This window comes from Taudactylus pleione, unplaced genomic scaffold (genome assembly GCF_031769625.1).
Source record: "Taudactylus pleione unplaced genomic scaffold, aTauple2 ptg000683l, whole genome shotgun sequence".
Taxonomy (NCBI): domain Eukaryota; kingdom Metazoa; phylum Chordata; class Amphibia; order Anura; family Myobatrachidae; genus Taudactylus; species Taudactylus pleione.
The window spans coordinates 430,072-444,732 of NW_028285085.1; the positions used below are offsets into that span (position 1 = coordinate 430,072).

Sequence of the window (14,661 nt, forward strand, 5' to 3'; positions counted from 1 at the left end):
AGAGCAGGTGTGTGTGTTTTCCCCCCAACTCCCTCCCCCCCAACAGGGACACTGCAGCCCACAGGTGGGACAGTTCCAGAAAAACAGGACTGTCCTGCTGAATTTGGGACAGTTGGGAGGTATGCATTATGTCTATGTTCCCAATAGCAATAATTGCAAGTGCTGCCTTAAGAACAAATAAGTCTATAGTATTGTTATATCCTTTATTTATATGGCGCCTTACATAGTACATAAACCAACTAAAAAAAAAACATGACTTATAGGACAAAACATTGCAGATAATGGACTACAATGTTTCTAAACATTGGTGTGTTAGCAGTCATAATACCCAGGGCCGGATTTACCGCTAGGCAATCTAGGCGGACGCCTAGGGCCCGGCAGGTCCCAAGGGGCCCGTGGCCGGGCCCCCCGGAATCCGGCCCTGCAGAGAACATGCAGCTGCTCAGCGGGCCAGGCTCACTTCCTGACATTCAATTAACGCTGCTCAGCGGGCGCAGGCACGCTGTGACGTCATGTCACATGATCATGCCTGCCAGGAGCTGAGCAGCAGTGCCGGATTATAGTGAGGGCGACGGGCGGTCGTCCCGGGGCCCCCACACATAGGGGGCACCCACACAGTGTCCCCAGCACTATCCCAAAGATGAACAGTGTGTTTTTTTTTTTCAACAGACTCGGAGCCGCCCGTCGCGGCCCGCGATTAAGCCCCGCCCCTCCCGTTTTTTGGCTCCGCCCCCTACTGCTGGTCTGCTGCCTCTGAAGTAAGTAGTAATTTATATATGTATGTGTGTGTGTATATATGTATGTGTGTGAGTATATATGTATGTGTGTGTGTATATATGTATGTGTGTGTGTATATATGTATGTGTGAGTATATATGTATGTGTGTGAGTATATATGTATGTGTGTGTGTATATATGTATGTGTGAGTATATATGTGTAGATATATGTATGTGTATATAAGTATGTGAGTATATATGTATGTGTGTGTAGATATATGTATGTGTGTGTATATATATGTATGTGTGTGAGTATATATGTATGTGTATGAGTATATATGTATGTGTGTATATATGTATGTGAGTATGTTTGTGTGTATATATGTATGTGAGTATGTATGTGTGTGTATATATATATATGTGTATGTGTGTGTGTGTGTGTATATATATATATATATATATATATATATATATATATATATAATGTGTGTGTGTATATATGTATGTGTGTGAATATATGTATCTATATGTGTATGTATGTATATATATATATGTGTGTGTGTGTATATATAATATATGTATGTATACAAGTGTATATGTATGTATATTAGACACACACATCAGGCAGACAGCCCAATGTATGTATGTGTGTGTGTGCATATTATATATATATTTATATATATATATATATATATATTGAAATTTTTATGGACGTTTTTTAGCCTTTTATTTAATGTGACTCTTTGAAACACTCACACCCCCTGCCATCTCTCAGCAACGCATAATGGGTTAAATGTATGATAGCGGCACTTAACGTGCCGCTATAACGCTTCCTGCTTCGCCTCTTTACCGAGACGAAGCAGGAAGCACATGTAAGAACATCTCATCGGCCGGAGAGGGGGAGCGTTAACTCCCCCCTCCGGCGCTACCCGCTAGAGACCACAGCGCATCAGCCTAGTGCTGATGCCCTGCGTCTCTTTCCCGACCGCCTCCACTGAGCATGCGCAAGTATCGCGAGATCCCCGCGTGTAGCCTGGAGCCGGCAACAGGGACAGCGCTGTCCCTGCTGTGGAGATAGGCTAGCGCCAGGCTGTAGCTAACGATAACAACAGCAACAGCGCGCCGAACGGTCAGGCGATATGACCGTTCGTACATGGCCCAGGCTATCGGCGCTGCTATCTTGTAGATAGCAGCGCCGATAATGACATTGGTGCATAGCGCCTCTGTCATTTACCGCCCAGACCCCCGATCATACATCGGGGAGAAGCAGTATCAGCGCACATAACGTGCGCTGATACCGCTTCTGGGCTTCATACATCTCCCCCATTGTCTGATAACCTGTTTGTTATCCTGCAGTGCAATCATCATGTCTAATGTATACAGTATCTAGTACAATCTCTGGTAGCATGCTCTGTGATTATTCTACACTAATGTACTCACCTCCCTTGTTCTGTCCCACCACTACTCCCCAGTGGTCCCCCTTCTTTCATCACCCTCTTTCGCTATACTTGTTTCCCACTTTACTATTAACTCTTCCACCATTTTTTCCACTCTTTACCTCTCTTTTTTTTGTTCCCCATCCTCATTTGCTCCCTCTTTAACATCTTCACTTCACTCCTGGCAGACTGTCTAGTATCGCCTATGGCTAGCAGGGAGGGGAGATATGTGCTGTTCTGTAAGAGGTAAGGGGAGAGGGGGCTGTGCTGTAAGGGGAGAGCAGCCTGAGCTGAGAGGGGTCAGTGATGTGAGGAAGAAGGGGTCTGTGCTGAGAGGGGTCAGTGATGTAAGGAAAGAGAGGGTCTGTGCTGTGAGGGGTTAGGGTTAGGCTACGAGGGGGAGGATTAGGGTTAGACTGCGAGGGGAAGGATTAGGGTTAGGCTGCGGGAAGGGAGGGTTAGGGGTAGGGGTAGAGATAGGATACTTACTGACAGGTGTCCTAACTTTGTCGGGATGCCGGCATCGGAATTCTGAGAGCCGGCATCCCGTACCCAACCCATACATACATAGCCGACGTTTCAAGGTCACAGTTCAGGGTGCTGTACAGGGGCATGAATCAGAGGTTAAAATGTGGTTTATTTATTAGGTGGGTGTGTACTTCTTAACATGTTGACAATTTTTGCCTTATATAATTGAGTTGCTGTTTTTGGTAGATTTGGGATACTTTCTTTTCAGTGTTGTTAAATGATATGTTACTAGTATTTATTATAATAAAATTTATTGTTCTGCAATGTTTATCTAAAGAGTTGATGAGCCACAGATTGCAATAGTGGTGGGAGGGGGCCCCCAAAATTTGTATCTTGCCTAGGGCCCCATGAGGTCTAAATCCGGCTCTGATAATACCCCAATAAGTACTATAATAAATAATATATTTACTCTGGCAGCGCTGTGTAGGGTAATGATTTCTTCAAGAATCCTTCCACATCAAGGTATGTAGCTTAAAAACAAAAACCTCACAATAGTATAATATAGTTACATTAAATAACAATGGTGGTTAAATCAAATTGACCGAGGTAAAAATTAAGTCACTTGTGCTCAAGCATGGATATCCTTAAAACATGGAGTGTAATAGCAGAGTTTGGGAACCTCTGCACTACAGTAAGTGAATGAGAAAAGGAAAAGTGTTCATAAATAGAATCCTTCAACCCAAGAGGAATTCTCTTCACTACTCAAACAGCCAGAGGGTCCCATAAAGCGGGCATGAGGAAATATAATAAAAAAGGATCTAGTGTAACAATGTATGATACTTGAATTTTAATAAAAAATAAACATTGCACTTACAATAAAAAAGGATAAAAATGACCAACACACAGAAAATTAGTTCACAATGAGAAGGACATGATATATATGATAGGATCATCTACCAGAGTCACATGGAATAGAGGCATATCACAACATATAGAAGAGACGTACTGTAGATGGAATATTTACATTTCTGCATTTCAATATGGAATAGCTTTGATGTAAACCTTTCCTTGTGATGATAGTGATGTTTCTTCCATCCCCCCACTTGATGTGTTTTGATATGAAAATCATTATCAAAAGCTGGCTTTGCAGCGAGGTGGAGAGTTTGATAGGGAGAGGGAGAGAGATCTAATGGGTGGGAGCAGCATGGGCAAAATTATGGTGGCAGAAGTGGGATGAAGTAATCATTCGAGAAGAGAGGTGGCACAAGTTTGTTGAGCAAAGTGTGCAGCCGGGAGTGTGAAGGGAAGTGAGGTCAGAGATGTAAAGGAGAAGATTGGGTGAAGGCTTTGTAAGTGAGTAATTTGAATTGGCTTCTGAAGGCGAAGGGAAGCCAATGTATAGTCTGTAGGAGAAGGCAGGCAGATATAGTATGTTTGAAGAGGAAGATGAGCCAGGCAGCGGCATTAAGAGTGGAGAGTGGAGGGAGACAGGGAGGCCAGATAAGGAGAGGTTGCAGTAGTTTAATCTAGAGATGACCAGTAAAAGGGTCTGAACCTAGGGATATTTCTGAGGTGGAAATGGCAGGACAGACAAAGGTGCTGAATGTGTGGTTTGAAGGAGAGGGTTGAGTCAAGCATAACTCCAAGACAGCGCAGTGCTGTCAATAGATAATTAAATTGAGGATGTGAAACTATTTAGAAAGGTGGGAACACTAGGAACACTATTAGCAGAGTCTTAGACATGTTACATTTAAAAAAGCACTGGGACATCCAGGAGGAAATAGCAGAGAGATAGCTTGAGATACAAGTGAGGAGAGTGGATAAAGGTCAGGGGAGGAAAGGGAGCGTCATCAGCATAGAGATTATATTGGAAGCCAAAACAGCTGTTGAGCTCAGCTAAAGAGAATGTTAAAAGTGAGAATCAATGAGGTCAATGAACAGGACCTAGGGGGGGGGGGGTGATTTTGGAAGTGGGGGAGAAGTGGGAGGAGACAGAGAAGGTGCAGTCAGAGGTAGGCAGACAGCCAGGAAAGAGCAGATTCATGTAGTCCCAGGTAGTAAAGGATTTGCAGGAGGAGATGGTGGTCCACAATGTCAAAAGTAGCAGAGAGATTAAGGAGAATGAGCAGAGAGTAGTGGCCCTTGGATCTGGCAGCAAGGTCATTGCTGACATAGGGGGAGATTTATAAAGCTTGGAGAGGGATAAAATTGGAGATAAATAGCAGCAACCAATCAGCTCCTAACTCTCATTTTTCAAACACAGCCTGTAAAGTGACAGTTAGATGATTGGTTGGTGCTATTTCTCCCCAATTTTATCTCTCTCCAAGCTTTATTAAATATCCCCCTATGTGTGTGCAGTTTCTGTGGAGTGGAGAGGATGGAAGCCAGACTGAAATGGGTCAACGTAGAAGAACAAAGAAAGAGACTCCGCACTGGATTGATACAATCCAGTGCGGAGTCTCTTTCTTTGTTCTTCTACATTAATTCATATTAGGTATATCCTAGATTTCTGACTCAAGCACGGATCTAATTGCACTATATACATAGACAACACTAAACAACTTATAATTAAGTTATACAATATAGGGCCAATAGTGTTCATATCATGACCAGCTTTAATCTCAAAAGTGAGCTAACTATAAAAAGGAAAGTTGATGACTTGGGAAGTATTTTCCCTGAGAACGTTGCTACTATTGAAAAGGAGGGCACATGGGAGGAGGATTTCAGAAAGTTGAAACAAGTATTACAACGTCAAATTAGAACTAATTGGGATCTGACCAGTCTGGAGAATTACTCCAAACAAAAAATTGCCCCCAGAGGATTAAGATCCAAGGTGTTCCCAGCCTTTAATCTTATCTCTGAGAATCTAACTAAGGACTGGGATAATTGTCTTCTTAAATGTTCACAAGATCTGATTAACGTCCTCATTAAACATAACAACTTAGTATTGGAGGAATGTGCTAAAACTATTGATGTATTAGGTAAGAAACTGGAACCTTGGGAAAAAGATGTAACATTTCAGAAGCAATTTGAGAGCAACAAAAAAGAATTGTAATCATATGAAAATAACATCATAGAGCGAAAGAGGAGTAAATTCTCCAGAGATAAAAGGGATTTCACTAGTGGCCGGATATTTAAATGGAATCCACAAATTGATAGGAGAAAGACTGGGGAAAGTGTAGATAGTTATACATCCTCAGAAGCAGAGTCCTCTGGGGGTGAGGATAACTTTGATACCAGACGACTAAACAGTCAGACTACAAGATATAGGAATATATCAGATTTGGACTTTCAGCCTTTTTTAGGGGTTACCCATCAACCCCGGGGTTGTCCATCAAGAGGAAGACAAGGAGGGGGGCAAAGAAGGGTAAGAGAAGGTTTAAAATGGGAAACATCTCCACAAACCCGATACTACACCAGGAACAGAACAGGGTTGTAGCAGGTGATCAGAAGCTCCAAATAATTAACCTGTCAGATCATATACTTACCCATATACAAAGTGATGTCCTCATGAGAGGATTATCCTTTTCTCCATCTACAAGATTCAATAGATTCCAATGGGAAACTAATCTTCGCCTCTTTGGACGCAAGCTTTTGCTGACTAAATTTTATTCGCAAAAAGAAAATATACACCAGCTGCATCTCAAATTGACCTTACGGATGAAGATTCTGCCGTATTGAGAATTCTCCTGCTGCTTACCACCTGTAATGCTATGCAGAGCAGGTGTGTGTGTTTTCCCCCCAACTCCCTCCCCCCCAACAGGGACACTGCAGCCCACAGGTGGGACAGTTCCAGAAAAACAGGACTGTCCTGCTGAATTTGGGACAGTTGGGAGGTATGCATTATGTCTATGTTCCCAATAGCAATAATTGCAAGTGCTGCCTTAAGAACAAATAAGTCTATAGTATTGTTATATCCTTTATTTATATGGCGCCTTACATAGTACATAAACCAACTAAAAAAAAAACATGACTTATAGGACAAAACATTGCAGATAATGGACTACAATGTTTCTAAACATTGGTGTGTTAGCAGTCATAATACCCAGGGCCGGATTTACCGCTAGGCAATCTAGGCGGACGCCTAGGGCCCGGCAGGTCCCAAGGGGCCCGTGGCCGGGCCCCCCGGAATCCGGCCCTGCAGAGAACATGCAGCTGCTCAGCGGGCCAGGCTCACTTCCTGACATTCAATTAACGCTGCTCAGCGGGCGCAGGCACGCTGTGACGTCATGTCACATGATCATGCCTGCCAGGAGCTGAGCAGCAGTGCCGGATTATAGTGAGGGCGACGGGCGGTCGTCCCGGGGCCCCCACACATAGGGGGCACCCACACAGTGTCCCCAGCACTATCCCAAAGATGAACAGTGTGTTTTTTTTTTTCAACAGACTCGGAGCCGCCCGTCGCGGCCCGCGATTAAGCCCCGCCCCTCCCGTTTTTTGGCTCCGCCCCCTACTGCTGGTCTGCTGCCTCTGAAGTAAGTAGTAATTTATATATGTATGTGTGTGTGTATATATGTATGTGTGTGAGTATATATGTATGTGTGTGTGTATATATGTATGTGTGTGTGTATATATGTATGTGTGAGTATATATGTATGTGTGTGAGTATATATGTATGTGTGTGTGTATATATGTATGTGTGAGTATATATGTGTAGATATATGTATGTGTATATAAGTATGTGAGTATATATGTATGTGTGTGTAGATATATGTATGTGTGTGTATATATATGTATGTGTGTGAGTATATATGTATGTGTATGAGTATATATGTATGTGTGTATATATGTATGTGAGTATGTTTGTGTGTATATATGTATGTGAGTATGTATGTGTGTGTATATATATATATGTGTATGTGTGTGTGTGTATATATATATATATATATATATATATATATATATATATATAATGTGTGTGTGTATATATGTATGTGTGTGAATATATGTATCTATATGTGTATGTATGTATATATATATATATGTGTGTGTGTGTATATATAATATATGTATGTATACAAGTGTATATGTATGTATATTAGACACACACATCAGGCAGACAGCCCAATGTATGTATGTGTGTGTGTGCATATTATATATATATTATATATATATATATATATATATATATATTGAAATTTTTATGGACGTTTTTTAGCCTTTTATTTAATGTGACTCTTTGAAACACTCACACCCCCTGCCATCTCTCAGCAACGCATAATGGGTTAAATGTATGATAGCGGCACTTAACGTGCCGCTATAACGCTTCCTGCTTCGCCTCTTTACCGAGACGAAGCAGGAAGCACTACCGATGAGATGTAAGAACATCTCATCGGCCGGAGAGGGGGAGCGTTAACTCCCCCCTCCGGCGCTACCCGCTAGAGACCACAGCGCATCAGCCTAGTGCTGATGCCCTGCGTCTCTTTCCCGACCGCCTCCACTGAGCATGCGCAAGTATCGCGAGATCCCCGCGTGTAGCCTGGAGCCGGCAACAGGGACAGCGCTGTCCCTGCTGTGGAGATAGGCTAGCGCCAGGCTGTAGCTAACGATAACAACAGCAACAGCGCGCCGAACGGTCAGGCGATATGACCGTTCGTACATGGCCCAGGCTATCGGCGCTGCTATCTTGTAGATAGCAGCGCCGATAATGACATTGGTGCATAGCGCCTCTGTCATTTACCGCCCAGACCCCCGATCATACATCGGGGAGAAGCAGTATCAGCGCACATAACGTGCGCTGATACCGCTTCTGGGCTTCATACATCTCCCCCATTGTCTGATAACCTGTTTGTTATCCTGCAGTGCAATCATCATGTCTAATGTATACAGTATCTAGTACAATCTCTGGTAGCATGCTCTGTGATTATTCTACACTAATGTACTCACCTCCCTTGTTCTGTCCCACCACTACTCCCCAGTGGTCCCCCTTCTTTCATCACCCTCTTTCGCTATACTTGTTTCCCACTTTACTATTAACTCTTCCACCATTTTTTCCACTCTTTACCTCTCTTTTTTTTGTTCCCCATCCTCATTTGCTCCCTCTTTAACATCTTCACTTCACTCCTGGCAGACTGTCTAGTATCGCCTATGGCTAGCAGGGAGGGGAGATATGTGCTGTTCTGTAAGAGGTAAGGGGAGAGGGGGCTGTGCTGTAAGGGGAGAGCAGCCTGAGCTGAGAGGGGTCAGTGATGTGAGGAAGAAGGGGTCTGTGCTGAGAGGGGTCAGTGATGTAAGGAAAGAGAGGGTCTGTGCTGTGAGGGGTTAGGGTTAGGCTACGAGGGGGAGGATTAGGGTTAGACTGCGAGGGGAAGGATTAGGGTTAGGCTGCGGGAAGGGAGGGTTAGGGGTAGGGGTAGAGATAGGATACTTACTGACAGGTGTCCTAACTTTGTCGGGATGCCGGCATCGGAATTCTGAGAGCCGGCATCCCGTACCCAACCCATACATACATAGCCGACGTTTCAAGGTCACAGTTCAGGGTGCTGTACAGGGGCATGAATCAGAGGTTAAAATGTGGTTTATTTATTAGGTGGGTGTGTACTTCTTAACATGTTGACAATTTTTGCCTTATATAATTGAGTTGCTGTTTTTGGTAGATTTGGGATACTTTCTTTTCAGTGTTGTTAAATGATATGTTACTAGTATTTATTATAATAAAATTTATTGTTCTGCAATGTTTATCTAAAGAGTTGATGAGCCACAGATTGCAATAGTGGTGGGAGGGGGCCCCCAAAATTTGTATCTTGCCTAGGGCCCCATGAGGTCTAAATCCGGCTCTGATAATACCCCAATAAGTACTATAATAAATAATATATTTACTCTGGCAGCGCTGTGTAGGGTAATGATTTCTTCAAGAATCCTTCCACATCAAGGTATGTAGCTTAAAAACAAAAACCTCACAATAGTATAATATAGTTACATTAAATAACAATGGTGGTTAAATCAAATTGACCGAGGTAAAAATTAAGTCACTTGTGCTCAAGCATGGATATCCTTAAAACATGGAGTGTAATAGCAGAGTTTGGGAACCTCTGCACTACAGTAAGTGAATGAGAAAAGGAAAAGTGTTCATAAATAGAATCCTTCAACCCAAGAGGAATTCTCTTCACTACTCAAACAGCCAGAGGGTCCCATAAAGCGGGCATGAGGAAATATAATAAAAAAGGATCTAGTGTAACAATGTATGATACTTGAATTTTAATAAAAAATAAACATTGCACTTACAATAAAAAAGGATAAAAATGACCAACACACAGAAAATTAGTTCACAATGAGAAGGACATGATATATATGATAGGATCATCTACCAGAGTCACATGGAATAGAGGCATATCACAACATATAGAAGAGACGTACTGTAGATGGAATATTTACATTTCTGCATTTCAATATGGAATAGCTTTGATGTAAACCTTTCCTTGTGATGATAGTGATGTTTCTTCCATCCCCCCACTTGATGTGTTTTGATATGAAAATCATTATCAAAAGCTGGCTTTGCAGCGAGGTGGAGAGTTTGATAGGGAGAGGGAGAGAGATCTAATGGGTGGGAGCAGCATGGGCAAAATTATGGTGGCAGAAGTGGGATGAAGTAATCATTCGAGAAGAGAGGTGGCACAAGTTTGTTGAGCAAAGTGTGCAGCCGGGAGTGTGAAGGGAAGTGAGGTCAGAGATGTAAAGGAGAAGATTGGGTGAAGGCTTTGTAAGTGAGTAATTTGAATTGGCTTCTGAAGGCGAAGGGAAGCCAATGTATAGTCTGTAGGAGAAGGCAGGCAGATATAGTATGTTTGAAGAGGAAGATGAGCCAGGCAGCGGCATTAAGAGTGGAGAGTGGAGGGAGACAGGGAGGCCAGATAAGGAGAGGTTGCAGTAGTTTAATCTAGAGATGACCAGTAAAAGGGTCTGAACCTAGGGATATTTCTGAGGTGGAAATGGCAGGACAGACAAAGGTGCTGAATGTGTGGTTTGAAGGAGAGGGTTGAGTCAAGCATAACTCCAAGACAGCGCAGTGCTGTCAATAGATAATTAAATTGAGGATGTGAAACTATTTAGAAAGGTGGGAACACTAGGAACACTATTAGCAGAGTCTTAGACATGTTACATTTAAAAAAGCACTGGGACATCCAGGAGGAAATAGCAGAGAGATAGCTTGAGATACAAGTGAGGAGAGTGGATAAAGGTCAGGGGAGGAAAGGGAGCGTCATCAGCATAGAGATTATATTGGAAGCCAAAACAGCTGTTGAGCTCAGCTAAAGAGAATGTTAAAAGTGAGAATCAATGAGGTCAATGAACAGGACCTAGGGGGGGGGGTGATTTTGGAAGTGGGGGAGAAGTGGGAGGAGACAGAGAAGGTGCAGTCAGAGGTAGGCAGACAGCCAGGAAAGAGCAGATTCATGTAGTCCCAGGTAGTAAAGGATTTGCAGGAGGAGATGGTGGTCCACAATGTCAAAAGTAGCAGAGAGATTAAGGAGAATGAGCAGAGAGTAGTGGCCCTTGGATCTGGCAGCAAGGTCATTGCTGACATAGGGGGAGATTTATAAAGCTTGGAGAGGGATAAAATTGGAGATAAATAGCAGCAACCAATCAGCTCCTAACTCTCATTTTTCAAACACAGCCTGTAAAGTGACAGTTAGATGATTGGTTGGTGCTATTTCTCCCCAATTTTATCTCTCTCCAAGCTTTATTAAATATCCCCCTATGTGTGTGCAGTTTCTGTGGAGTGGAGAGGATGGAAGCCAGACTGAAATGGGTCAACGTAGAAGAACAAAGAAAGAGACTCCGCACTGGATTGATACAATCCAGTGCGGAGTCTCTTTCTTTGTTCTTCTACATTAATTCATATTAGGTATATCCTAGATTTCTGACTCAAGCACGGATCTAATTGCACTATATACATAGACAACACTAAACAACTTATAATTAAGTTATACAATATAGGGCCAATAGTGTTCATATCATGACCAGCTTTAATCTCAAAAGTGAGCTAACTATAAAAAGGAAAGTTGATGACTTGGGAAGTATTTTCCCTGAGAACGTTGCTACTATTGAAAAGGAGGGCACATGGGAGGAGGATTTCAGAAAGTTGAAACAAGTATTACAACGTCAAATTAGAACTAATTGGGATCTGACCAGTCTGGAGAATTACTCCAAACAAAAAATTGCCCCCAGAGGATTAAGATCCAAGGTGTTCCCAGCCTTTAATCTTATCTCTGAGAATCTAACTAAGGACTGGGATAATTGTCTTCTTAAATGTTCACAAGATCTGATTAACGTCCTCATTAAACATAACAACTTAGTATTGGAGGAATGTGCTAAAACTATTGATGTATTAGGTAAGAAACTGGAACCTTGGGAAAAAGATGTAACATTTCAGAAGCAATTTGAGAGCAACAAAAAAGAATTGTAATCATATGAAAATAACATCATAGAGCGAAAGAGGAGTAAATTCTCCAGAGATAAAAGGGATTTCACTAGTGGCCGGATATATAAATGGAATCCACAAATTGATAGGAGAAAGACTGGGGAAAGTGTAGATAGTTATACATCCTCAGAAGCAGAGTCCTCTGGGGGTGAGGATAACTTTGATACCAGACGACTAAACAGTCAGACTACAAGATATAGGAATATATCAGATTTGGACTTTCAGCCTTTTTTAGGGGTTACCCATCAACCCCGGGGTTGTCCATCAAGAGGAAGACAAGGAGGGGGGCAAAGAAGGGTAAGAGAAGGTTTAAAATGGGAAACATCTCCACAAACCCGATACTACACCAGGAACAGAACAGGGTTGTAGCAGGTGATCAGAAGCTCCAAATAATTAACCTGTCAGATCATATACTTACCCATATACAAAGTGATGTCCTCATGAGAGGATTATCCTTTTCTCCATCTACAAGATTCAATAGATTCCAATGGGAAACTAATCTTCGCCTCTTTGGACGCAAGCTTTTGCTGACTAAATTTTATTCGCAAAAAGAAAATATATATACACCAGCTGCATCTCAAATTGACCTTACGGATGAAGATTCTGCCGTATTGAGAATTCTTGAGGACCTCTCTGATGAATCACAAACTGAAGACAGTATGATGTCTAGTGACAGTAATACTCATAGGAGAGTGATGTGTAAAAAAAGATCTACTTTCTATCCACAGGAGACTATATGCCCAGAGGTCAAGGTATTTATGAATTTGGTTAGCCAGGATCTAGACAAAATTCAACTTAAAAACAAACATAAATACCAATTGGGAAATCTGAACCGGCAGGAGAAAAATGCTATCAAAGAGATCAAGGAATGGGAGGATGTGATCATTAAGCCCTCTGACAAGGCAGGGAATATTGTAATTTGGCCGAAGAACATGTACATAAAAGAAGCCCATAGACAACTGGATGATCTGAACTGCTATCAGCGCACACTGCTTAATCCCATGGAGAATTGTAAAGAATTTTACAATAGAATTTTGGATAGAGCAGTACAAAACAACACTATTACGAAACAGGAATATCAATATCTATATACTAAACACCCTAGAGTACCCACTTTCTACTTGTTTCCCAATTACACAAGGACCTCCACAACCCCCCAGGGAGACCAATTGTATCGGGTATTGGTGGTTTATCTGAAAAAGCTAGTACTTTTGTGGATATTCACCTCAGGAACAATGTACTAGCCCTACCCTCATACGTACGCGATACATCTGACGTACTTATGAAACTTCACGATGTCGCTATGGAGGATACTTACATATTGGCTAGCCTGGATGTAGAAACCCTGTACACCAGCATCAGACATAAATCAGGGATTGAAGCAGTAAGGTACTTTTTGGCCATGGAAGGCATGGACAAATTCCATGAATTTATCCTGCAACTTCTACACTTTATCTTACACAAAAATTTCTTCACCTTCAATGATAAATTCTATTGGCAGGTGAAGGGCACGGCAATGGGATCAGCCTGTGCCCCCACCTATGCCAACCTATATCTAGGGTGGTGGGAGAAGGAGGTGGTATTCCATGAGAGGAATGATCAGTACACTGACAATATAATCAGTTGGATGCAGTATATTGATGATATCCTGGTAATATGGGATGGTAGTGAAGAAAAGCTTCTTGAATTCATCAATATACTGAACAATAACAACTTGAATCTGAAATTAACACATGATATCAACAAAGACAAAATCACCTTTTTGGACCTGGCCATTTACAGAGATCACAATAATATGCTGGCAACAGCACTACATAGAAAACAAACTGCAACCAATAGTCTCCTGCATAGCTTGAGTGCACACTTCCCACCCACAGTGAATAACATCCCAAGAGGAGAATTCCTCAGACTGAGACGAAATTGCTCTGAGGATAAGGTCTATAAGGAAAAAAGTTTGGAATTGGCTACTCGACTTAAAGAAAGAGGCTATAGTAACAGACTTATCAAAAAAGCCCAAACATCGTTACACAATACCAAGAGAGAATCCTTAATATTCCAAACTAGGACGAATAAATCTGATAATCAAGAAATCAGATTTGTCGGTAATTATTGCCAAGAGTGGAAAGAGATACAAGAATCTATCAACAGACATTGGCCGATATTACTTTCTGATATGGATCTTGCAACCAAACTAAAAAGAAAGGTATCCATGAGTTGGAGACGTTCACCCAATCTACGGGATCATCTTGTTAAGAGCCACTTCTCCAAAATCAGAGTTGGTCAGTCCAAGACAAAAGGAACCTATCCATGTGGTTCATGCAAAGCCTGTCAATATATCACTAGAATTGATCATATTTATGATAAAGATGGTATGATGATACCTCTTGATGACTTTACCAACTGTAATACTTCGGGCGTGATATACTGTATCTCATGTACTTGTAACATGAGATACGTTGGCATGACCAAAAGGCCTTTTAAAACAAGGATACTGGAACACATAGGTAATGTGAGAAATGCTAGTTCAGACCTGGCCAGGATGAAACAAATCACATCTGTAGCAAGACACTTCCATACTAGGCACCCTGATAAAGATAAGGCGATGAGATTCTTTGGCCTAGAA

At 42.0% G+C, this 14,661-nt stretch overlaps 1 protein-coding gene across 2 annotated transcripts in view; it reads left to right on the forward strand.

The window, feature by feature from the left end:
• The first annotated feature begins 522 nt into the window (after positions 1-522).
• The window catches only part of LOC148477905 (myelin protein zero-like protein 2), a 76,345-nt gene continuing 62,206 nt past the window's right edge, over positions 523-14,661 (forward strand). Inside the window, exons 1-2 of one of the 2 annotated variants that reach the window (XM_088455996.1) lie at positions 523-758; positions 7,007-7,095. The gene's annotated coding sequence lies outside the window, so the exon portion shown is untranslated. Of the gene's footprint in view, positions 759-6,860; positions 7,096-14,661 lie in introns of those variants that run through there. The other variant, XM_088455997.1, reaches the window with a different exon arrangement.